This window comes from Triticum aestivum, chromosome 2D (assembly GCF_018294505.1).
Source record: "Triticum aestivum cultivar Chinese Spring chromosome 2D, IWGSC CS RefSeq v2.1, whole genome shotgun sequence".
Lineage (NCBI taxonomy): Eukaryota > Viridiplantae > Streptophyta > Magnoliopsida > Poales > Poaceae > Triticum > Triticum aestivum.
Window position 1 is genome coordinate 176663704 of NC_057799.1, and position 25390 is coordinate 176689093.

Below are 25390 nucleotides of genomic sequence, written 5' to 3' on the forward strand. Positions count from 1 at the left end.
CTCGTGGGTAAAGAGTACACCCTCTGCAGAGGTTATATCTATTCGGATAGCCATGTCCATGGGTAAGGACTACAGTCTGAGATGGGTCTAGTGACGGTTTTCGGATGGAGAAACAGCTAAACTGGAACATAGTAACGGTATTCGGATGGAGAAACGGCTAGACTAGAACATAGTGACGGTCTTCGGATGGAGAAACGGCTATACTAGAACATTGATTATGACCTATGACATATGAGGATTATGTTTATTATTATTATGGACTAACCATTTCTATTATTTGAATTATTAAGTATCCCTGGGACGGTTCTACCTCCTGGATACTCACTGCGATTATTATTTATAAGCCCTTTATGTGGCGTCGCTCAGACGCCCGACTGCGGCATGCTTGTTATTTATTTATCCTTTATAAGCCCTTTATGTGGCATCGCTCAGACGCCCGACTGCGGCACGTTTGTCATTTCTTTATTATTTATATGCCCTTTTTGTGGCGTCGCTCAGACGCCCGACTGCGGCATGTTTGTCATTTATTTATTATTCATAAGCCCTTTATGTGGCATCGCTCAGACGCCCGACTGCGGGATGTTTGTAATTTCTTTATTATTTATAAGCCCTTTATGTGGCGTCGTTCAGACGCCCGACTGCGGCATGTTTGTCATTTATTTATTATTCATAAGCCCTTTATGTGGTGTCGCTCAGACGCCCGACTGTGGCATGCTTGTTATTTTCTTTTATTCATAAGCCCTTTATGTGGTGTCGCTCAGACGCCCGACTGAGGCATGATTTATCTTATTATCCTTTCGAGGCGTCGCTTCAGACACTCGATCGGTGCATTCTCTAACCCTACTCCCGTAATTGCATATTCATAGTTTACCGCATGCGTGCATCATGGATTTCGTATATTTCATGACAGACGTTATGATCATAGAATATTTCAGAGCATGATTATCCCTTATTATATTATACCCGTGCTCTTAATGTTTGCGAGTACATTCAAACGTACTCACTGGCTTGTCCCTGGCTATTGTCTTGGCCAGATTCCTTGCTTGGAGAGACCATTGCGATGACAGCCCCGGAACCTACGCAATCGTGATAGCAGCCTCGCGAAGAAAGGAGTTATCCTGGTCAGCTGTTCTTGTGGGAAATGGAGTCCCATAGACGCAGATGAACCACAAACCGCTTCCGCCATCAACCACTAGAAACCAAGTGTTGTACTCATAGGCCACAATGGTCTTGTACTACATATTTTGTACTTTGCTTGGAATTCTTGTATCAAGTTGGTGCCTCATCAGCTAACAGTAATCCTGGGGCTGGTGAGCACAAAGGCCATTTTCTAGAAATTAATGTCCCGAAAAACCGGTCCTGACAACATATTTATCGTTATTGGCTTCCGCTTGAGGACAAGCGAGGTCTAAGCTTGGGGGAGTTGATACGTCCATTTTGCATCATGCTTTTATATCAATATTATTGCATTATGGGCTGTTATTACACGTTATGTCACAATACTTATGCCTATTCTCTCTTATTTTACAAGGTTTACATAAGGAGGGAGAATGCCGGCAGCTGGAATTCTGGGCTGGAAAAGGAGCAAATATTAGAGACCTATTCTGCACAACTCCAAAAGTCCTGAAACTCCACGAAAGTTATTTTTGGAAATAATAAAAAATACTGAGCGGAAGAAATACGTCAGGGGGGCCACCACCTGTCCACGAGGGTGGGGGCGCGCCCTACCCCCCAGGGCGCGCCCCCTGCCTCGTGGGCCCCCTGTTGGCTCTCCGGTGGCCATCTTCTGCTATATGAAGTCTTTCGTCGAGGGAAAAATCATAAGCAACCTTTCTGGACGAGACTCCGCCGCCACAAGGCGGAACCTTGGCAGAACTAATCTAGGGCTCCGGCAGAGCTGTTCTGCCGGGGACAATTCCCTCCGGGAGGGGGAAATCATCGCCATCGTCATCACCAACGCTCCTCTCATCGGGAGAGGGCAATCTCCATCAACATCTTCACCAACACCATCTCCTCTCAAAACCCTAGTTCATCTCTTGTATCCAATTCTTGTCTCTAAGTCTGGGATTGGTACTAGTAGGTTGCTAGTAGTGTTGATTATTCCTTGTAGTTGATGCTAGTTGGTTTATTTGGTGGAAGATCATATGTTCAGATCCTTTATGCATATTAATACTCCTCTGATTATGAACATGAATATGCTTTGTGAGTAGTTACATTTGTTCCTGAGGACATGGGAGAAGTCTTGCTATTAGTAGTCATGTGAATTTGGTATTCGTTCGATATTTTGATGAGATGTATGTTGTCTATCCTCTAGTGGTGTTATGTGAACGTTGACTACATAACACTTCACCATTATTTGGGCCTAGAGAAGGCATTGGGAAGTAATAAGTAGATGATGGGTTGCTAGAGTGACAGAAGCTTAAACCCTAGTTTATGTGTTGCTTCGTAAGGGGCTGATTTGGATCCATATGTTTCATGCTATGGTTAGGTTTACATTAATACTTTTGTTGTAGTTGCGGATGCTTGCAATAGAGGTTAATCATAAGTGCGATGCTTGTTCAAGTAAGAACAGCACCTAAGCACCGGTCCACCCACATATCAAATTATCAAAGTACCGAACGCGTATCATATGAACGTGATGAAAACTAGCTTGACGATAATTCCCATGTGTCCTCGGGAGCGCTTTTCTCTATATAAGAGTTTGTCCAGGCTTGTCCTTTGCTACAAAAAGGATTGGCCACCTTGTTGCACTTTATTTACTTTTCTTACTTGTTGCTCGTTACAAATTATCCTATCACAAAACTATCTGTTACCACTTATTTCAGTACTTGCAGAGAATACCTTGCTGAAAACTGCTTATCATTTCCTTCTGCTCCTAGTTGGGTTCGACACTCTTACTTATCGAAAGGACTACGATAGATCCCCTATACTTGTGGGTCATCAATAGCACATTCCTATCTACTACTAGGAAACTTCCTGTTGCCGTTCAGCTCAGCCTTTTTACTAGCTAAAGCCTAACACTACTTCTCCACCTCAGCCTTTCTAGTAGTTAAAGCCTAATACTCTTTCTCCGCCTCAGTCTTTTGGACAGGAGAAAGCCTAGCATACAACACCCTGTAGACTGGGTTGATCAACATGCCTTGCATGCACAGGGTCTCTGCGGCACGTCTTACCGCTTCCTCGTCAGAGATCTCATGGACTACGGGCGGCGGAACAAGGAGGCACGATCGAGGTCAATGCCTCTCCGTTGTCACAACATAGCCCCGCTCTTCGCGCCGTTCCTCCACGACCTTGCCGGGAGCATGGAAAGACGTGTATATCTTGGTTTAGTGTGTTCCCCAAGGTCACCATCAGCGACCCTGACTTAGCCAAGGAAGTGTTGTCCACCTAGTTCGGCCACTTCGAGAAGCTCAAGTTTCCGGCTCTGTCTAGGCTGCTTGCCGGAGGACTAGCGGCTTACGACGGCGAGACATGGGTCAAGCATAGAAGGATCCTTAACCCCGCATTCCATCTCGAGAAGCTCAAGGTATTTGTAGTTGTATCGTATGAAGTGCTTCAAGCATTGGCTTGCGAATTAAGTAAGCATGTGATTTTCTTTCAAACTTGCATTAAGTGTGTGACTGGTCCTCCGAGCGCACATCATCAAATTGAATTTGCAGCTCATGATGCCAGCCTTGTCTACATGCTGCCAAGAGCTTGTCGATAGATGGACGCGATCCCTTGGTTCAGACGGTAGCTATGAGTTGGATGTCTTCCCGGAGCTCCAAAGACTCACTTGAGATGTCATTTCTCGCACCGCATTTGGCAGTAACTACCTTGATGGTGCCAGGGTTTTCCAGCTGCAATTTGAGCAAGTTGAACTCATTGTGGCCAGGCCAAAGAAGATTGTGCTTCCCAGTTACTTGTAAGTCAACACGTAGTAGTACTAGTAAGTTTCAAGTCGATTTTCCTACCAAAGGAGAACTAATGGGACAATATGCATATCTAGTATAAAACCAGCATTAATAAAGACCGTAGTACTGATTTAGAGTAACACTGGAGATCATGTTTTATCGATCTGAGGTCCTCTATTTTAAGTAATGAGAGTACATTATTTCGTGATTTGTAAATGTGCAATATGATTGATTTAGTACCATTGTTCAGTAGTGTGCGCTAATAATTTATTGGGGTATTAACAGGTCCTTGCCGAACAAAAACAATAGAAGGATGCATCAAATTAATAATGAAATTGAATCCATTCTACATGGTCTAATTGAAAAAAGAATGCAAGCTATGCAAGAAGGAGAAAATACCAATGATGACTTGCTCGGCTTGATGCTTGAGTCAAACATGAGGACCTCGGATGAGAATGGCCAATCCATCTCAGGAATGACCATTAAAGAGGCCGTGCAGGAATGCAAGTTGTTCTATTTTGCAGGAACAGAAACAACATCAATATTGCTTACCTGGACAATGATCCTACTAAGTATGGATCTGGAGTGGCAGGTGCATGCAAGGGAGGAGGTCACTCGTTTATTTGGGAAGAACAAACTTGACTATGCAGGCGTTAATCGACTCAAAACCGTGAGTGACATTTTATTTACCTGATTCCATGGTTACAATGAGATATAAAATTGGATGTATAAATCTTGCAAATTATACATACCTGCGCAGGTGACCACGATTCTTTATGAGGTGCTCCGGTTGTACTCGCCTGCTGGTGGGTTCATCCGAAAAACGTACAAGGAGATGAAGATTGGTGACATCACATACCCTGCTGGTGTCCTCATCGAGCTTCCTCTGTTGCTAATGAACCACGACCCAGACATATGGGGAAGCGATGTTCATGAGTCCAAGCCAGAGAGGTTCGCCAATGGGATCTCTAAGGCGTCCAAGTATCCGGGTGCATTCCTACCATTCAGCTGGGGGGCCACGGATCTGCATTTGTAACGCCCACGATGCGGCTATATCTCCCACGTGTCGAGGCACGACTTAGAGGCATAACCGCATAGTGGTTTAGTCGCAAGAAGGGTCATCTTCACACAATCCCATGTAATGAACAAGAAAGGGATAAAGAGTTGGCTTACAATCGCCACTTCACACAATACATAAATATTATTCATACATCATCCAAAAATACAAACATATAGACCGACTATGGTCAAAATCCAGATGAAAATAAGACAACCCCAAATGCTAGATCCCCGATCGTCCCAACTGGGCTCCACTAATGATCATCAGGAAAAGACACATAGTAACGACCGCGTTCCTCGTCGAACTCCCACTTGAGATTGACGCCATCATCTGCACTGGCATCGTCGGCACCTGCAACTGTTTTGGTAGAATCTGTGAGTCACGGGGACTCAGCAATCTCACACCCGCGAGATCAAGACTATTTAAGCTTATATGACAAGAAGGTGCAAAGAGGTGGAGCTGCAGCGGCAAAAGCATGTATGGTGGCTAACTTGCGCAAATGAGAGCGAGAAGAGAAGCAACGGAACGGACGTTATCTAGCAATGACCAAGAAGTGATCCTAAACACCTACTTACGTCAAACATAACTCAGACCGTGTTCACTTCCCGGACTCCGCCGAGAAGAGACCATCATGGCTACACACGCAGTTGATGTATTTTAATTGGGTCAAGTGACAAGTTCTCTACAACCGGACATTAACAAATTCCCATCTGCCTCATAACCGCGGGCACGGCTTTCGAAAGATATTACCCTGCAGGGGTGTCCCAACTTAACCCATCATAAGCTCTCACGGTCAACGAAGGATAAACCTTCTCCCGGAAAAACCCGATCAGTCTCGGATTCCCGGTTTACAAGACATTTCGACAATGGTAAAACAAGACCAGCAAAGCCGCCCGAATGTGCTGACAAATCCCGATAGGAGCTGCACATATCTCGTTCTCAGGGCACACCGGATAAGTCAAGCTACGAGTAAAACAAGACCTCGAGTTTCCCCGAGGTGGCCCCGCAGGCTGCTCGGTTCGGACCAACACTCGAAGGAGCATTGGCCCAGGGGGTTAAAATAAGATGACCCTCGGGCTCGCGAAAACCCGGGGGAAAAGGCTTAGGCGGAAAATAGTAAAACCAAAGTTGGGCCTTGCTGGAGGAGTTTTATTCAAGGCGAACTGTCAAGGGGGTCCCATAAATCACCCGACCGCGTAAGGAACGCAAACTCAAGGAACATAATCCCGGTATATCAGTAACTAGGGCGGCAAGAGTGGAACAAAACACCAGGCATAAGGCCGAGCCTTCCACCCTTTACCAAAATATATATATATGCATCAATTAAATAAGAGATATTGTGATATCCCAACATATCCATGTTCCAACATGGAACAAACTTCAACTTCACCTGCAACTAGCAACGCTATAAGAGGGGCTGAGCAAAAGCGGTAACATAGCCAAACAACGGTTTGCTAGGAAAGGATGGTTAGAGGCTGACATGGCAAAATGGGAGACATGATATAGCATGTGATAGGTAGCGGAGCATGGCAATAGAGCGAACAACTAGCAAAGCAAAGATAGAAGTGATTTCGAGGGGTGGTCATCTTGCCTGCAAGGTTCTCAGAGTTGTCGAAAGCTTGATCCTCGTGAGCGTACTCAACAGGTTCCTCGTTCACGAACTCGTCTCCCGGCTCTACCCAAGACAAGAACACAAACAAACGGAACCACAATCAACCACGAGAAATGCGCAAGCAACATGATGCACAACATGTATGGTATGCAAGATATGATATGCGGTGCATATGCGTGCTCCGGAAGGAAAATGATGAACATGGCAGTAACTTGGAAAACCAAGCATGCCACTGGAAAGATGAGATGATTTCGGTCGAAATCGATATAAAGATCACCGGAAACGGATGCACGGTTTGCAAATGGCATGCAAAACAAAAATGACACGAATCTGTGATTAACAGCATGATAGCACTTAAAATGCAACAAGCAACAATGCTACAGCACCCCAACATAGCAACAAAGCATATGACAGTAAACTACAGGAGATTCTTGACAAAAGATGAACACTGAGCTACGGCTAGTTCACAACATATCAAGCTCAAACAAGCATGGCAAAAGTGCAAAATACTACAGGATCACAGACTTAGTGAAAAACTGGACATGGCAGTAAACAGCATCAGGTAGCAATGTTCAGAGCACGAAATCAACATGCTACAGGAACTTAACATAGCAAAACAAGGCATGGCAGTGTTCTACTAACAGCACATGACAAAAGTCCCTTACTGACCATAAGCCAAAAAGGACCAGAAGATATGATGGAAAGCATGTAAACATAGCAAGTTTCGTTATCAGGTTTCGGACTTAGCAGAAAACAGAGCATGGCAGAAATAATATATGTAGGCCTCTTTGTGAGCTTGATGCACTCACTACAGAGCAATGCATGACAAACCAAGCACACCTACAACAAGATGTCATGTTTATGAAGCTAACCATGGCAAGAACAAAAGCATAGCATGTATGGATCAACTACAATAAGCTTGGCAAAAATGAATATCATGTTAAGAATCTGCCAGAAATATTTTATGGCAAAAGTAGAGCAAGATTGAGTCATGCTATGGCACTCCATAATTGCAAACAATTGCAGGAATGCATCCAATACAACAATAGCTACAGAACATCCTTACTGAACATCTCCAAAATATGCATGGATCTCTCTGTAGCATCAAGTTTACATGGCAACAAAATAACAGCAGACAAGAACTTAAGAGAAATCACCAAGTCCCTGAAATAAGAAATATTACGGAGCCTAATTTGCATGCTTGTGCTAGTCACCACAGAGATCACAAAACTACATGGACTACACCACTGGAAATATGGCATGGCATACTTCAAAACATGTAGGGCTCATGCTCATAAGATGCACAGGTTAAATGATACAAAAATGACAAATCTCCAAGTTCTGTCAAGAACCAGAGAATAACAGCAACTAGCCCTCTTCCAACAGAGATTTGGGCATCAGGATGACCTCTAATGAACATGGTTCAATTGAACAAAATGAAGAGCATCACGAGGCGAACAATTTGACTTATTACACGCGCGAATCGGAGCTACATGCAAGGAGTTATGGCATCACGAACAGAGGCACATACTGAGAAAAATTGAGGACTTAGAGAAAAATTAGGGGGGTTCAAGGAGAAAGTCAACGGGGCTACCGTATTGGATCGATCGGATCTGGCCGGGCTCGACGGCGCTCGCCGGCCGGAGAGGAAGGAGGGAGAGGGGCACCGCGCGGGGGAGAGGCGGCGCCGGCCGGGGACGGCGACGGGCGGCGGAGCACGGCGGGCACGGGCGGAGGGGAGCACGGCCGGCGGTGGCCGGAGAGCTCGCCCGGCGCGGCGGCGGTGGCGGAGGAGTCCGGCGGGTGGCCGACGGGCGACGGGCGGCGCAGCCGCAGGCGCGGAGGCGCGGGAGGCGGCGAGCCTCGGGCGCGGGAGGCGCCGGGGTCCGAGCGGCGGCGCGGGAGGAGGCGGGCCTGGAGGGCCCGCGGCGGGCTGCCCGGGCCGCGGCGGCGGCGGCGTACGGGCCGGCCACATGGCAGCGCGCCACTGGCTGGACGCGGCGGCGGGATCCGTCCGGTGCGGAGTGGACGCGTCCGGTCGCGGAGAGGAATTTTTTTAGGGTTTGATCTGTGATTCGTTTTCCGGGGAGATGCAAATAAATAGGTAGAGGGAGCTAGGAGGCTCCAAATGAGGTGTGGTTTTCGCCCACACGATCGTGATCGAACGACCTAGAGAATGGAAGAGAGTTTGGTGGGTTTTGGGCTGGTTTTAGAGGGGGGTTTGCTGGGCACTCAAATGGACATTGCGGATGCCCGGTTAACCGTTGGAGTACCAAACGACCTCCAAATGGAACGAAACTTGACCGGTGGTCTCCGGGTGGTATAATGAGGCCACTTGACAAGCCTCGGTCCATTCCGAGAAAGTTTGACACCCGCACACGAAAGAAAACGAAAGGGATGCACCGGAGGAGATAGGAGCGCCGGATTGCAAAACGGACAACGGGGAAAATGCTCGGATGCAACAGACGAACACGTATGCGAAAGCGATGCACATGATGACATGATATGAAAATGCATGACATGAAAAAATACAAAACGAAAGACAAAACCCGACAACGGAGGGAAAATCATAACACATAGCCGGAAATGGCAAGAGTCGGAGTTACAAATATGGCAAGTTACATCCGGGGTGTTACAGCATTGGCCAACAATTTGCCATGCTTGAGGCCAAGATGGCGTTGTGCATGATTCTTCAATGCTTTTGAGTTTGAGCTTGCACCGTCATACACTCATGCAGTGGATAACAGTAGAGCGATGCGTCCGACACATGGCGCACAAATCAACCTCACGGCAATTTAATCATCATGCACAGTAATATATATACATGTTGTTCACTATCTGTTGCCATGTACCTAAACATATAATTAGGCACTAAAATATCGACAGGTTTGTATTTCATGTGAACCAACCATTTCGTCTCTATTATTAAAGTTGAGTTGATGGTTGTCACCGGTGTGTCACCTCCCACCCGCTCCTCCACGTGTATGCTTGCTCCTTGACACTTAACACACACAAGGGACTAGCCCATCAAAAATTCACACATGTGTTTTGTGCCTTCATCTATGTGAAGTAAAAAGGTAAATGATGGAATGATTGCTTTCATTGATAAATTTGGGATACATATACCATGAGTACAAAGATGGTTAGAAAGGAGGCAATTGTCAAAAGTGGCAACTGACATAGCACGAATTAACCCTTTAACTAACATAATTAATTAATTCATAATACTCCCGCTAATCAATGCTTATCTTTGTGAATATGCATCATCTTGATAAATACTCCTCCTTGTATGTGTTTGCCTTCGAGAATGTTCATCGTCTTCTTCTGTTTGCTGGAAAGAAGGATCTTCATCTTCATCTTGTGAAAAATTTCTTCAAAAAATCCAGTGGGAAAATATGAGGAGAATAGTATTTGATATATTGTGAAAACTCCTTTAAACCCTATGGGAAAAATAAGGAGCAAATGATAGAACATATAATTATTATTTTCTCTTGATAAATCATGCAAGAAAACCTTTGAAAAGAGAGAAAACTCGTTGGTGAGTGTAAAGAACAATAAATATGTTCTGTGTATTTACTTTAAAAAATTGAGGAGGGAAATTAGGAAGTATGATATATGATCGAAGACATTGCCTTATTAAAACCAATATGAGAAACCCTAAGAGAAAAACTCATAAACGAAAAGAGCACAAAATGATATGCCATTGAAAACTCTTTAAAACCCCAGTGAGAAAAATATAAGGAGAAAGTGATATGACATATGTCAACGCTTGTATTTGTAGTGTCTCATTAAAAACCTAAATGAGAAACCATTAGGGAAAACCATGGATGGAAAAAGAGTACAATATATGCAATATGAGGATTGTGAACGTGTTATAATTTGGTACTTTACTCCCTACTGAAATTTGCAAATTTTAGGATTGTCTCGTACCAATTCTAGGGAAATGATAATGGAATATAGAAGTTGCTATTGACATTGTAGATTTGTTAGATGTTAACAATATTTTTGGGCAAATTATCTCCTCACTTTGGAATAATTCATGGGGTAAATAAATTATGAGCAACTTTCATTCTATTGTTGCTCTTCATATAACCCATATTTATTTCAACAATACAAGTGCTATTATCTTGCTAGATAATATATTATGTGATTTTGATGAATCTTAGCCACATGATTTTGAGTGTGGTCAATCATTATGCCAAGCCATGCACAATTTTCAATGATTCATGCAACATAATTTTTTCAGAATGATTAGTGAAAGTAGTCATTGAAGTGTGTTTAGATGACTTGTATGAGAAAACTATTCCAGTGAATTATGTGTAAGATTCGACATTGTTGGGATCACAAAAGTGGACAGTATATAACAATATATCATACCATGTCATATCTTGATTCTACTATTAGTATTAATCAAGACACATTCTGAGTTGGAGATACCAGATGATATCCCTTACAACAACCATAAACCTTGTTAGGGTTTACACTCTAATCAAACTGATAGCAAATATAGTGTAAGACCTGACATAGTGTGCATTGATATGCGTGCTAGAATGTTATTGAGATATGGAACTTCATGTCCTAATATCACATAATTAGTTCCTCTAGGCCTTGATAGATTTATACCATTGTGAGGGATAGTATAACCATAGTTGTTTATGATTGGTTACGACGTCCTGGTCTAGGGGTCTCTCACCACATTGGTTCCCAACCCGGTGGGCCGGGTTGAGGACCCCTAGGCTGGTTCCGTCCTAGGCCACATTAGGCGGCCCATGACATGCTCTACAAAGAAGATTCAAGGAGCCTTGCCGTTCAAGACAAGGAAACCGTATGCGTGGAGGACTCCTTTTCACTGACATAGCCGACTAGGACTCTAGTAATTCTAGGACTCCGGTATCTTATATAAGCCGCAAATGGGCTAGTCTATAGAACACATCTTAGACAACTTAGGACCCCTTGGTATTCAATTGTACTGTGTACACACACCAACACAATATATACGAGCAGGAGTAGGGTATTATCTCCACCGTGAGAGCCCAAAATTGTATAAAATCTAACTCCCTATTACCATTCGACCGAATCGCTTGGTTAAGATACCCTAATGAGGGATTGGCAGAATTTAACTCCGATAGTGTGGCCCATGCAGGTCCCGCTAGGTGAATTCAGAGGCTTGATGGGAGCTTAGATCAGATCATGATCTACATGTTGAGACAGAACTTCGTCTTTGATGCGATCTTGTTTGTCGCTGACTCAGTTCGCCGCCTCAGCCATGTCAAGAACTGCACCCCAGTCCGGATCACCAAAAATCGGATGAGCTTCTTCATCAAAATCAACTCCGACCTCTACCGAGATCATGAAAACAAATCGTCCATGGAGCTCAAGAGCTCAACGTCAACATTGATATCGTGCGGCCATGCAAGACGGCATGAACGACAAAATCGTTTATATCAGACGTGTCGTCACAAGCATCATTTCACCTATCCCTTCGGTGGGATTGTGCAGAACTGAGTCTACAACAACCCTATAAACTTTGTTGCGATCCAACGAAGGAATCTCTGGCTATCTCTGAAAAGTCGAGTTGTCACGAGTTTGGAAGAAGGAGGCCAGCAGCCAACTCTGACATCCCTTTGGAAGATCCAACTGTTCAGATTGTGTGGAATTTTCATGGTTGCGGCCCCTCAAATTTAACTCGATCCGATGGTTCAAACTCCAAGAAACACCCCAAGAGTGCATCAATTTGTGAATGCTTTTTTGCACGAAAACAAATTGACCCATCTTCATCTTTCTTCATTAACAAACTATTAGACGGTCGGTCCCTATAACACTCGTTCTCCTCCGGACCGGTGATGGGGCGAAAGAAGGACCTCGAGCCTCCAGCCCCGACTGATCCAACCGCCAGTTGCGCCGACACAATTGATTCGCGCCAAGCAGATTCCAACGGCAGTCAGGCGCACTCCTCCCGTGAGCATCGGAGAGGCATGCGGATGGCCATTGCCTCCTTTGGCCCGCATGGGATCCGCTGTCTTTCATGCCAAAGAGGGTTGGAGATCGCTAGAAGGGAGCCCGGGGCCGAGTGGAGTGTAGTGGGTAGGGTTTGGCCCAGGGAGTGCATGGGGACGAATATATGTGGAGTCGGGGTGGGCCAGCGTGGGCTGGATCCGACGCAGTGGACGCACCCGGGCCTCCCCATATCCACCTCGGATTTGGGCTGGATATGAGGGGTGCTGGTCAGCCCAGACGTTTGGGGCCGGTATGAGGCGTTTGTTTGGGTTGGTTTTTTAATCGGTCAATGACCGAGCCGTCCACCCAAGCGTATAGGGGGGAGCCCCACTGTAGATGTTTGTAAGTTGCTTCCATTATAGCCAGCCTTAGGGCATCTCCAACATGGACCCTCAAACTGTTCGCAACCGTTCAGACCACGCGGTCTGGATGTGTTTCGCCATCCAACGTCGTCCTGTATTGGTCCACTCGGCGGTCTGAATGTCATTTTTCCCGCGAAGCGGAAGCAAACAGGGGTGTGGTGGGAGGGGCTTTGCGGGCGTCTGAGCCACTGCCATGCCCGCTTCTGACAAACCTAGCCCACCAAAACTCTCCCTCGCATCTGCGCTTTCCCGCCTGAAGCGGTTAGCGCCGCTCTAGAGTGTCACTGTTGCATTCATGCCTGCCTAGAGTGGACGCGACCTCTGATGTTGCTCCGACATTGAAGCGACGTGTCGGCTGGGAGCGTCGGCCACAGCTTCCTAATCACGCGACTGCTCGCGTTCAAATGGCAGCCCGTGATCCACCTCCATACATTAAACATGTGTCGAGGAATCTGCTCCGACGCCACCCGTCCGCCCGTCTGCCGCCCACCATTAACCACCTCGCCGCTTGCCTTCCATCGGCCCACTATTTAAAGTCCAGGCTCGGCAATAGCCGCATCCAACCTGCTCCGCTCCCTATCTCCTCTCGGCACCACGCCCGCCATGGCCTCCTCGAGATCCAAATCACTATGGGACAACCTCTTGTATGTGCTGAAGAAGGAGATCGCCGCCATTGCAGTAGGCTGGCAGGATGGCAGACGGACGAGCTCACGGGAGGCCAGCATTGTGGATACCCCAATGGAAGAAGCGGACGATGATGAGCCGACGCTACCATCCTCGCCCGCCCATGCTCGCATCACCATGGGCGAGGCCCATGCTCACTACACTGACATGGTGTTGGCAGAGCGGGAGGCCATGTTCCGGCAGGTGTAAGCCGACCAGGCCTACAGCCTTCTCCACATCGACGAGCACCAATGCGCAGAGGAGCAACTCGCTGTCGGCACGACCATCGCGTCGGATGCGGTGTGGACGAGCAAGAGACGCTGCTCACCCCTATCGGTCTGCCAGCAACATCCGCCACGCCCGCTGATGGTACCACCTCCATCAGGCCAAGTTAGAAGCCGCTTTCAAGGAGATCGATGAGACGGTGGATGAAGTGTACGACAAGAGCGAGGACATGGATGACGTCGTCAACTCCGCCTTAGCAGCGCCCCACTGCCATGAGAACGAAGCTGACACTTCTGCGGGTGCCGCCAGCAGCGAGGAAGAGTAGAACATGGGAGGTCATTGGCGCTTGGGTCCCAAGAAGGCCACCAATCCTCCCCTCTGGTTGAAGCCAAGCTTGGCGGCCTCAACATCGTTGGTCGGTTAGCCACCTGCAGGCAGCGGAGTCGAAGCTTCATTTCTCGAGGCTCGTGGCCTGCCGGAGGAACGGGCGTCGACACTCATTTAGACTACGTTTAGACTATGGTTTAGTTGAAATATGTTAAAATATAATGAATTTGCTCTGATTTATATGCCAGTTTTATGTAAAAATTGTTAGAAGGCAGAGGGGGAGATTGGTGGAATCATTGATTGTATTGCTTGAGCCTCGTGGGCATATATATAGGAGTACAGTGATCAACTTGGAGTACAAGACAAGGCGGGACTAAATCCTAGTCTATCTTATACTTCCTAATAATCATATACTCAACATCCCCCCGCAGTCACAATGGTAGCGACACAGACGGTGAGACTGGAGAAGAACCTGAAGGCAAGCCGGCGGACATCCCCCCACAGTCGTAACGGTCGATGCATCCCGGAAGTCGTGGCTGGAGTGGAAACCGACAAGGTTGCTCAAGCAAGGCGGTGGCCCTTTGTGAGCCGATGTCGATGTAGCCGAGAGCGGAGAATGGTGTGAAGGAAATGTGCCCTAGAGGCAATAATAAAGTTGTCGTTTACTTTTCCTCATATCATGATAAATGTTTATTATTCATGCTAGAATTGAATTAACCGGAAACTTAGTACATGTGTGAATACATAGACAAACAGAGTGTCCCTAGTATGCCTCTACTTTACTAGCTTGTTTACCAAAGATGGTTATGTTTCCTAGCCATAGACATGTGTTTTCATTTGATTAACGGGATCACATCATTAGAGAATGATGTGATGGACAAGACCCATCCGTTAGCTTAGCACTATGATCATTTAGTTTGTTGCTATTGCTTTCATCATGACTTATACATGTTCCTCTGACTATGAGATTATGCAACTCCCGAATACCGGAGGAACACTTAGTGTGCTATCAAACATCACAATGTAACTGGGTGATTATAAAGATGCTCTACAGGTGTCTCCGATGGTGTTCGTTGAGTTGGCAGAGATCGAGATTAGGATTTGTCACTCCGATTGTCGGAGAGGTATCTCTGGGCCCTCTCGGTAATGCACATCACAATAAGCCTTGCAAGCAATGTGACTAATAAGTCAGTTGCGGGATGATGCATTACGGAAAGAGTAAAGAGACTTGCCGGTAACGAGATTGAACTAGGTATAGTGATACCGGCGATCGAATCTCGGGCAAGTAACATACCGATGACAAATGGAACAACGTATGTTGTTATGCGGTTTGACCGATAAATATCTTCGTAGAAAACGTAGGAACCAATATGAGCATCCAGGCTCCGCTATTGGTTATTGACCGGAGATGAGTCTCGGTCATGTCTACATAGTTCTCGAACCCGTAGGGTCCGCACGCTTAACGTTTGATGACGATATGTATTGTGAGTTATGTGATTTGATGTACCGAAAGTTGTTCGGAGTCCCGGATGTGATCACAGACATGACGAGGAGTCTCGAAATGATCGAGACATAAAGATTGATATATTGGAGGGTTATGTTTGGACACCGGAAAGGTTTCGGATAAGTTCGGGCATTTTTTTGAGTACCGGGGGGTTACCGGAACCCCCCGGGGGGTCAATGGGCCTTCATGGGCACTAGTGGAAGAGAGGAGGAGGCGGCCAAGTGGAGGCGCGCGCCCCCCAAGCCCAATCCAAATTGGGGGGCTTTCCTTCTCTCCCTCTTCCTCTTTTCTTCCCCTCCTAGTTGGACTAGGAAAGGGGGAACCTACTCCTAGTAGGACTAGGATTCCCCCCTTGGCGCGCGCTCCTTGAGGCGGCCGGCCCCCTCCTCCACTCCTTTATATATGGGGGAGGGGGCACCCCATATACACACAAGTTGATTTCTTAGCTGTGTGCGATGCCCCCCTCCACAGTGTTCCACCTCAGTCATATCGTCGTAGTGCTTAGGCGAAGCCCTGCACCGGTAACTTCATCATCACCGTCACCACGCTGTTATGCTGACGGAACTCTTCCTCGGCCTCAGCTAGATCTAGAGTTCGAGGGACGTCACCGAGCTGAACATGTGCAGACCGCGAAGGTGTCGTGCGTTCGGTACTTGATCGGTTGTATCGCGAAGACGTTCGACTACATCAACCGCGTTACTAAACGCTTCCGCTTTCAGTCTACGAGGGTACGTGGACACACTCTCCCCGCTCGTTGCTATGCTTCTCCTAGATAGATCTTGCGTGATCGTAGGAAAAAAAATTAAATACTACGTTCCCCAACAGTGGTATCAGAGCCAGGTCTATGCGTAGATGTTATATGCCCGAGCAGAACACAAAGAGGGCGATAATACTCATACTGCTTACCAGCATGTCATACTTTGATTCGGCAGTATTGTTGGATGAAACGGCCCAGACCGACATTACATGACCGCGTTCATGAGACTGGTTCTACCGCCATGCTTTGCACACAGGTGGCTAGTGGGTGTCTATTTTCCAACTTTAGTTGAATCGAGTGTGACTACGCCCGGTCCTTATTGAAGGTTAAAACAGCACACTTGACGAAAAATTGTTGCGGTTTTTGATGCGTAGGTAAGAACGGTTCTTGATAAGCCCGTAGTAGCCACGTAAAACTTGCAACAACAAAGTAGAGGACGTCTAACTTGTTTTTGTAGGGCATGCTGTGATGTGATATGGTCAAGACGTGATGATATATAAATTATTGTATGAGATGATCATGTTTTGTAAATAGTTATTGGCAACTGGCAGGAGCTATGTGGTTGTCGCTTTATTGTATGAAATACATTCGCCATGTAATTGCTTTACTTTATCACTAAGCGGTAGCGATAGTCGTAGAAGCAATAGTTGGCGAGACGACAACGATGCTTCGATGGAGATCAAGGTGTCAAGCTGGTGACGATGGTGATCATGACGGTGCTTTGGAGATGGAGATCAAAGGCACAAGATGATGATGGCCATATCATATCACTTATATTGATTGCATGTGATGTTTATCCTTTATGCATCTTATTTTGCTTAGTACGGTGGTAGCATTATAAGATGATCTCTCACTAAATTTCAAGGTATAAGTGTTCTCCCTGAGTATGCACCGTTGCTACAGTTCGTCGTGCCGAGACACCACGTGATGATCGAGTGTGATAAGCTCTACGTTCACATACAACGGGTGCAAGCCAGTTTTGCACACGCAGAATACTCGGGTTAAACTCTAACATTATACCTTAGATCATCATTGCATATCATATTTTATTGCATTTTTGGTTTGATCCCAGAAATTCTACGCAACTCAAGGACCCACGGAGAGAGTTGGGGATTTCGTTATTTTCATATTTGGGTTTTCTCAAATTTTGAAAATAGGATCATTTGATTTTATTTAATTTTATCTTCAATTATTTCATTTATAAAAATAAGAGAGAGGGAATAAAATGACTTTCCCAAAAATATTGAGGATTTAATAAAAAATTAAATCATATTTTATTTGGAGTTTTGCTATTTTATTTGAATTTAGGAAAATTGCACGTTTTTCAAAATTGCATTTTAGGGCCAAGAAAATGTTCATCTCGTTCTAAATATTTCATTTAGACGGTGAAAAAATTATTTTGGCATTTTTAGAATTTTATTTTATTTTCTAGAATTTTTCTTAGTCTCGGCGGAATTGTTTTTTTTTTAACTCCCGCGCGCCCGACTGGGCCGAAGCCCAGCCGAACCAGGCCGGCCCGCCCGCGCCACCGCCTCCCGCCGCCGTCTCTGGATCGGAGACCGCCGCCCGAGTCCGGGAGGAGCACGCCTCCCGAGGCGCGCCCTTCCCCAAGCCGCCCCGCCCCCCCCCCCCTCCTTAAATAGCCGCCGCCGCCCCTCACCCCGCCACCGAACCCGCAGCCCCGCCGCCGGAACCCGTCCCGCCGCCAGAGCCGCACCGCCACCGAGCCGCCCCGCCGCCCAAGGTCGCCGCCGCCGTCGGGAAAGCCGCCGCCGCCGCCCGCAGCCCCGCCGCCTCACCCCGCCTCCCGTCGCCCCGCCGGAGCCGCCGGACTTCGCCGGAGCCCCGAGCCGAGGTAGCCGCCCGCCGCCCGGTTTTCTGAAGAAAACCGATTCGGTTTTTTTAGAAAACCCTAGGTTTTTTTAGATCGGTTTTGTTTTGTTTTTTCGGTTTTCTTATTTAGCGAGCGTTCGCTCGTTCGTTCGTTTTAACGAACACGTTCATCGTTTAGTTACAGTTAACGAACTCCGTTCGTTAAACTGTTCGTCAGTTTTTCTTTTTCTCGGATTTTCTGCGATTATTTCTGATCGCGATTTCTGATCTGTTTTTCGTTTTGGTTTAACTTTTCGCTCGTTTGTCGGAATCAGGCGATTCAAGCGCCTAGAGTTTCGTCTCGAAACCCTCTTTCTGTTTAACCAACTCAAACAAGTTTTTGCTACTGTAAAATTTGACTTAGGTCCAGATTAGTAAACGAAGCTTGTTTCTTTCGTCATTTGACTTTCGTTGCTTCGTTTGATTTGATTCTTTTTGCAAACGGGAGTTCTTAAGTTGAACTTTCTGTTTGGATCTCTTATGTGAGTTTTACCTGTGCATTAGACGACTACTTATTGTATGCTTGTTTGTTTGCGATAGAGTACCCGGAGTGCGCCGCTTGCTACTTCGAATCTCTAGGTTTCACGGATCATCAGCAAGGCAAGTAACACTTTGATCATACCTCTTTTCATACCCAGTTTTATTGCATTAGATCAATCCTAAAACAATTGCATGATTAGGATCTGATTAAATTGTGGGTTGGGAAGTAGCTGATGAGGTAGAACCTATTGCCCTGTTTATTACCAAACCCTTGGGAGTTACTTCTACGTTTGCTTATATTGCTATGCTATGCTAGTAGACGTGGATTGGGTGAGTGTATCCATGACAGATGTGAGATTGTTAATTAATGGTTCAATTTAAGGTGGCTACTTAAACACACATCTGGGTGGATTGAGGCACCTGGGTATTCCAGCGATTGCCTTTTTTTATGGACCGCCACCCAGGCTCAAAGGGATCATGAGATTATTCATGCTAGAAACTTCCGTGTGCAGCCACAAGCTATTATGGGCTCTAGCATAGTTGATTAAGTTGTGTGAACTCTTACAGTGGTAGACTAGCAGATGTAGGGGTTGTAGGTGGTACTGTCTACCCGATCGTAAGGTGCAAACGCTTCTGAAAGACTATGTCTCGGTCATCCGTTTCTCAAACATCATGTAGTGCGAGAATCCCAACGGAGGAGATCGAGTCTTGTGGGGAAAAGTGTGCAAACCTCTGCAGAGTGTATAAACTAATCATGGTTAGCCATGTCCCCGGTTATGGACAACTTGAGTATCTAGTACTTGGATTATCATGTGAATCTCATCATGTTACTTTAATTAATTTTGTTGGGATTAATGTTGAAACTTAATTGGGATTGAGATGGTGTCACCCATTCTCAATGTTTAACAACCACCATGATAGTTAAATAAAATTTATTCCTTTGCAGCAGGGAAAATTGGCTTTTTCACAAAACTGTAACCATAGAGCTTTCCACCAGCCAAATATGCATGTAGTATAGCATTATTCTGTTCATTACTCTCCATGTGTTACATTGCCAGCATATTCCATGTGCTGACCCGTTTTTGGGCTGCAACGTTTCATGTTGCAGACTTTTCAGACTACGAGTAAGGTGCCTTAGGTCGTGGTTCTATACTCAGTGATGCCGTTGGAGTTGATGGACTCGCTTGTCTTCCAAGTCTTCCGCTGTTATCGTTTTTAGATGGCCTTAAGCCATATTTATTGTAATAAGTTCTCTTTTGAGACATTCGATGTAATAAGTGTGTGATTGCTACTCTGTTATAAATCCTTCGAGTACTGTGCGTGTCAGCATTACTGATCCAGGGATGACACTGATGCACAGAGACTTGACCGTCTGAGGTCTGGTCGCTACAAGATGGTATCAGAGCACACGCTGACTGTAGGACACGACCACTAAGCTTAAACCCTAGATCACTATTCTCTTCTCATTTCTGACTCCTCTCCATTTTCCACTCTTTTAGGATGGCGGATGCCAGGAACAAGTTCATGCAACCAGATGAAGATACACCCTTTGGACGCCACTTGAAGGTAGCCACTAGATACCTGAACATCGGAATACCAAGCTTCACCGGAACCTACAACGCCACACTACCAGAAGAGGAGCGTTGGATGATTCAAGTTCAAGTTCCAGGAAGGACGTTCATGCCCGTCACCGAGCCCATAGAGTTTTCCTTTGATGCACCAACCTGGAGTCCAGGAAAGAGCATGGCAGCCCACATCACCATGGGACGCATTGGAGAAGTTTACCAAAGGAGCTTAAGGATACCATTTACCAGATTTGTGGGCGCCGAGATGAGCAATGGGAGATGATCAGTACCAAGAAGGATAGATCAATTGCAGCTTTCATCCAGGAGTTAAACCAACACATTCGTCGCCAGGAGAACCAAATGTGCACAGGCATGATAGATCTGAAGAAGGCATTGACCAAGATCACGGAGTTGGAGGAAGAAATCAAGTCTACGCGTGATGTATATGAGGAGGAGATCACCACATTGTTGGAGAAGAATGACGACCTAATAAAGAAGATCGGAGTATTCATGGGAGACCCAGCACCAGGAGGAGAAGACGATGATTGCACTTGCCCGGATAACTACATCATCATCGACGACACCGACTCGGACCCCAGTGAAGATGACTTTGTTGATGAAGCTGGAGCAGATATCATGGAGTCTTCGACCGATCAAAATTTCTAGTAGACCACCATAATCAGTAGTAGTATTTCCCCATGTATATAGTGTAGTCCGAGCACTTTGTGACGATAGTTAGATTGATTGTATGCCTTGTTTGAATTGATTTGAGTGATATTGATTGTGCGTGTCTAATGTGCATATGGGTAGTGTTTTCTCTCTAGACCTCATTCTATTTTAAATTCTCATCTTTTCTAAACCCATCAGATGCCTCCGAGACGCGACACCGGATTTGTTTTCCAACCGGAGATCACTCAGTTGATTCAGCAGTAGAATGTCTTGATGCAAGCACTGGTACAGAACCAAGCCAACAACAACAACAACAACAACCCACCACCACCACCTGTTGATCATTTGACCCGTTTCTTGAGGCTAAATCCGCCGGTGTATTCCAGTAGCACCGAGCCGATTGTTGCAGATGATTAGCTCCGCAAAGTTGGAAGGGAGTTGACCACTGCAGGATGCACAGATGCGGAGAGAGTGCGTTTTGCCGCACATTAGCTTGATGGACCCGCAGCATCATGGTGGGAGAATTACACAGCCACTCACCCCATCGACACTGTCACATGGGACCAGTTTTAGCAAGCTTTCCGTACTGCCCATGTTTCAGCAGGAGCTATGGCCATGAAGAAGCGTGAGTTCCGCAACTTACGCCAAGGAGGACGCACCATAGGCCAGTATGTGGAGGACTTTAGTAAGTTAGCACGTTATGCCCCAGATGACGTTGCTACAGATGCAGCCAAGCAGGAGAAGTTTCTGGAAGGGCTGAATGATGAGCTGAGCATGCAGTTGATGGTAGCAACCTTCAACAACTACCAGGAGTTGGTAGATAGAGCTCTCATGATTGAAGGGAAACAGCAGCAGATTGAAAGCCGCAAGAGGAAGTATGGACAAGGGAAGTACAATTCTGGAGCTCATCAGAAGCCACGTTTTACCCCGAATTCGGGAGGGCCTTTTCAGCATACCCATGGAGCAGGAGGTTCGCACAACCATAGTGGACCCAAGAATGGTAATGGGAATGGAGGAAGCAGCGGACAGAACCGTACCAACCCATCGACCCCAGCTAAGAGAGATCTGAGCCAAGTCACTTGCTACAAGTGCCAGAAGACTGGACATTATGCTAATGAGTGTCCTAAAGCTAAGAATGGAAATGGCAATGGAAGCTCTGGGAAGAAGCCCAACCCTTTCAACAAAGGACATGTGAACCACGTTAGCGTGGAGGAGGTTGAAGCCGAGCCAGATGCAGTAATAGGTAAGTTTTTGGTTAAGTCATTTACTGCACTCGTTCTTTTTTATACTGGTGCATCGCATTCATACATATCAAGGGGATTTGTGGATAAGTATGAATTGCCAACCCAAGCCCTTAGGTCACCCATGTTAGTAACCTCGCCAGGAGCAGAGTATATGGCTAGTCTATGGTGTGATCGGTTACCATTAAGGATTGGTAACTACGTGTTTCCCTCGGACCTAATAGTATTGGAAACGCAAGGACTTGGTGTGATATTAGGCATGGATTGGTTATCGAAGTATGGAGGGAACATTGAATGCGCTAGTAAGTCGATTTTGCTTACCACCCCAGAAGGAAGAAGGATTAAGTATGTATCCCGGCATATGCCGAAGAGGACTCAGGTGAATTCTTTATCAGGAGTTGTACAGGAGGAAGTACCAGTGGTGAAGGATTTCCCTGACGTATTTCCAGAGGGGTTGCCAGGCATGCCACCGGATAGAGACATTGAGTTTTTGATTGAGCTTTTGCCAGGCACAGGGCCAATATCTAAGAGACCGTACAGGATGCCCGCAAAGGATTTGGAGGAGATTAACAAGCAGATTAAGGAGTTACTGGAAAAAGGCTATATTCGCCCAAGTTCTTCACCTTGGGAATCGCCAGTGCTTCTAGTGGAGAAGAAGGATGGTTGTTGATTATCGAGGACTGAATGAAGTGACCATCAAAAACAAGTACCCACTGCCGATGATCAATGATCTGTTTGACCGCTTACAAGGAGCTAAGGTATTTTCCAAGATCGATCTGCGGTCAGGATACCATCAGTTGAAGATTCGAGAGCAGGATATACCTAAGACGGCTTTTACCACTAGGTATGGGCTGTACGAGTATACTGTTATGTCATTTGGTCTGACTAACGCACCTGCCTATTTCATGAACCTGATGAACAAGGTGTTTATGGAGTTTTTGGATAAGTTCGCCGTGGTGTTCATTGATGATATTTTGGTCTACTCCAAGAATGAAGAGGAGCATAAGGAACATTTGCGTTTGGTACTTGAGAAGCTCAGAGAACATCAGTTATACGCCAAGTTCAGCAAATGTGAGTTTTGGTTGAAGGAAGATGGATTCCTCGGACATGTTATATCCGGAGAAGGAATAGCAGTAGACGCCACCAAAGTTGACACTGTGACAAACTGGGAATCACCCACATCAGTTGGAGAGATCCGGAGTTTTCTTGGACTTGCAGGATACTACCGGAGATTCATTGAGAATTTCTCGAGGATTGCTAAGCCCATGACGGAGCTGTTGAAGAAGGACACCAAGTTCAACTGGACTGAGGAATGTGAAGCTAGTTTCCAAGAGTTGAAGAAACGTTTGGTTACATCACCAGTGTTGATTCTGCCAGATCAGCGCAAGGATTATGAAGTTTACTGCGACGCTTCTCGTCGAGGACTTGGAGCAGTGCTTATGCAGGAAGGAAGAGTTGTTTCATATGCCTCCCGACAGCTTAAACCCCATGAGATGAATTACGCTACGCATGATTTGGAGTTAGCAGCCATAGTACATGCGTTGAAGACATGGAGACATTTTCTCATCGGAAACCACTGTGAGGTGTACACGGATCACAAGAGTTTGAAATACATCTTCACGCAGAAGGAGTTGAATCTCAGGCAAAGGAGATGGTTGGAGCTCATAAAGGATTATTATATGAGATTGCATTATCACCCCAGAAAGGCTAACGTAGTAGCAGATGCGTTGAGCCGCAAGAGCCATGTCAACACACTCATGGCCGGAGATTTAGCGAAGGAATTAGCCGAGGATCTTCGTGAACTATGTTTGGAGATAGTTCCGAGAGGCTATGTTGCAGCATTGGAGATACAGTCTACTCTGATGGATAAGATCAGAGAAGCTCAGAAGACAGACAAGGAGATTGCCGGAATAAAGGAAAGGATGAGCAAAGGAAAAGCCAAGGGATTTCGTCAGGACGAGCATGATACCTTATGGTTTGAGGACCGCGTTTATGTGCCTAATGACCCGGAGATCAGGAAGTTGATTCTGCAGGAGGCTCATGACTCGCCGTATTCGATTCACCCAGGAAATACCAAGATGTATTTGGATTTGAAGGATACTTTCTGGTGGACTGGAATGAAGAAGGATATTGCGGAGTATGTAGCAGTTTGTGATGTATGTCAGATAGTGAAGGCAGAGCATCAGAAGCCAGCAGGATTGCTCATTGCCGACACCCGAATGGAAGTGGGATAAACTAGGCATGGATTTTATCACGGGATTGCCCAGGACTCGTTCAGGCTATGACTCTATATGGGTTGTAGTCGATCATTTTACGAAAGTAGCTCATTTCATCCCAGTAAAGACCACTTACACCAGTGCTAAGTTGGCAAAGATATACATGACCAGGATTGTATGTCTGCATGGAGTTCCGAGGAGCATTGTATCAGATAGAGGAACCCAGTTTACCTCAAAGTTCTGGCATCAGTTACATGAAACTTTGGGTACCAGGCTAGAATTTAGTACAGCCTTTCATCCACAGACAGATGGACAGACCGAGAGAGTCAATCAGATTCTGGAGGACATGCTGAGAGCTTGTGCGCTAGATTATGGATCTAGTTGGGACGATAACTTGCCATATGCAGAGTTCTCTTACAACAACAGTTATCAATCCAGTTTGAAGATGGCCCCTTTCGAAGCTTTTTACGGAAGGAGGTGTATAACACCATTGTTATGGGACGAAGTTGGAGACCGCCAGTTGTTTGGACCAGATTTGATTAAGGAGTCTGAACAGAAGGTGAAGTTGATTCACGATAGGCTCAAGGTAGCCCAATCCAGACAGAAGAGCTATGCGGATTCAAAACATAAGGAGACAGTTTACGAAATCGGAGACAGAGTTTATCTTCGTGTATCTCCACTTCGGGGAGTTAAGCGCTTTGGAGTTAAGGGAAAGTTAGCGCCACGTTTTGTAGGACCATACAAAGTTTTGGAGCGTATGGGAGAAGTTGCTTACAAGTTGGAATTACCCGAGGGATTGTCAGGAGTTCACGATGTGTTCCACGTTTCCCAGTTGAAGAAGTGCCACGCAGAGATGGCTGATATACCGCTGAGAGATACAGTGCCACTGGAGGCGATTCAGTTGGATAGTGATTTGACTTATGAGGAGAAACCAGTCAAGATTCTTG

General features: G+C 46.0%; 1 pseudogene; it reads left to right on the top strand.

Moving 5' to 3' along the window:
• The window catches only part of LOC123049128 (cytochrome P450 72A15-like), a 56492-nt pseudogene extending 47128 nt beyond the window's left edge, over positions 1-9364 (top strand).
• Positions 9365-25390: the final 16026 nt, after the last annotated feature.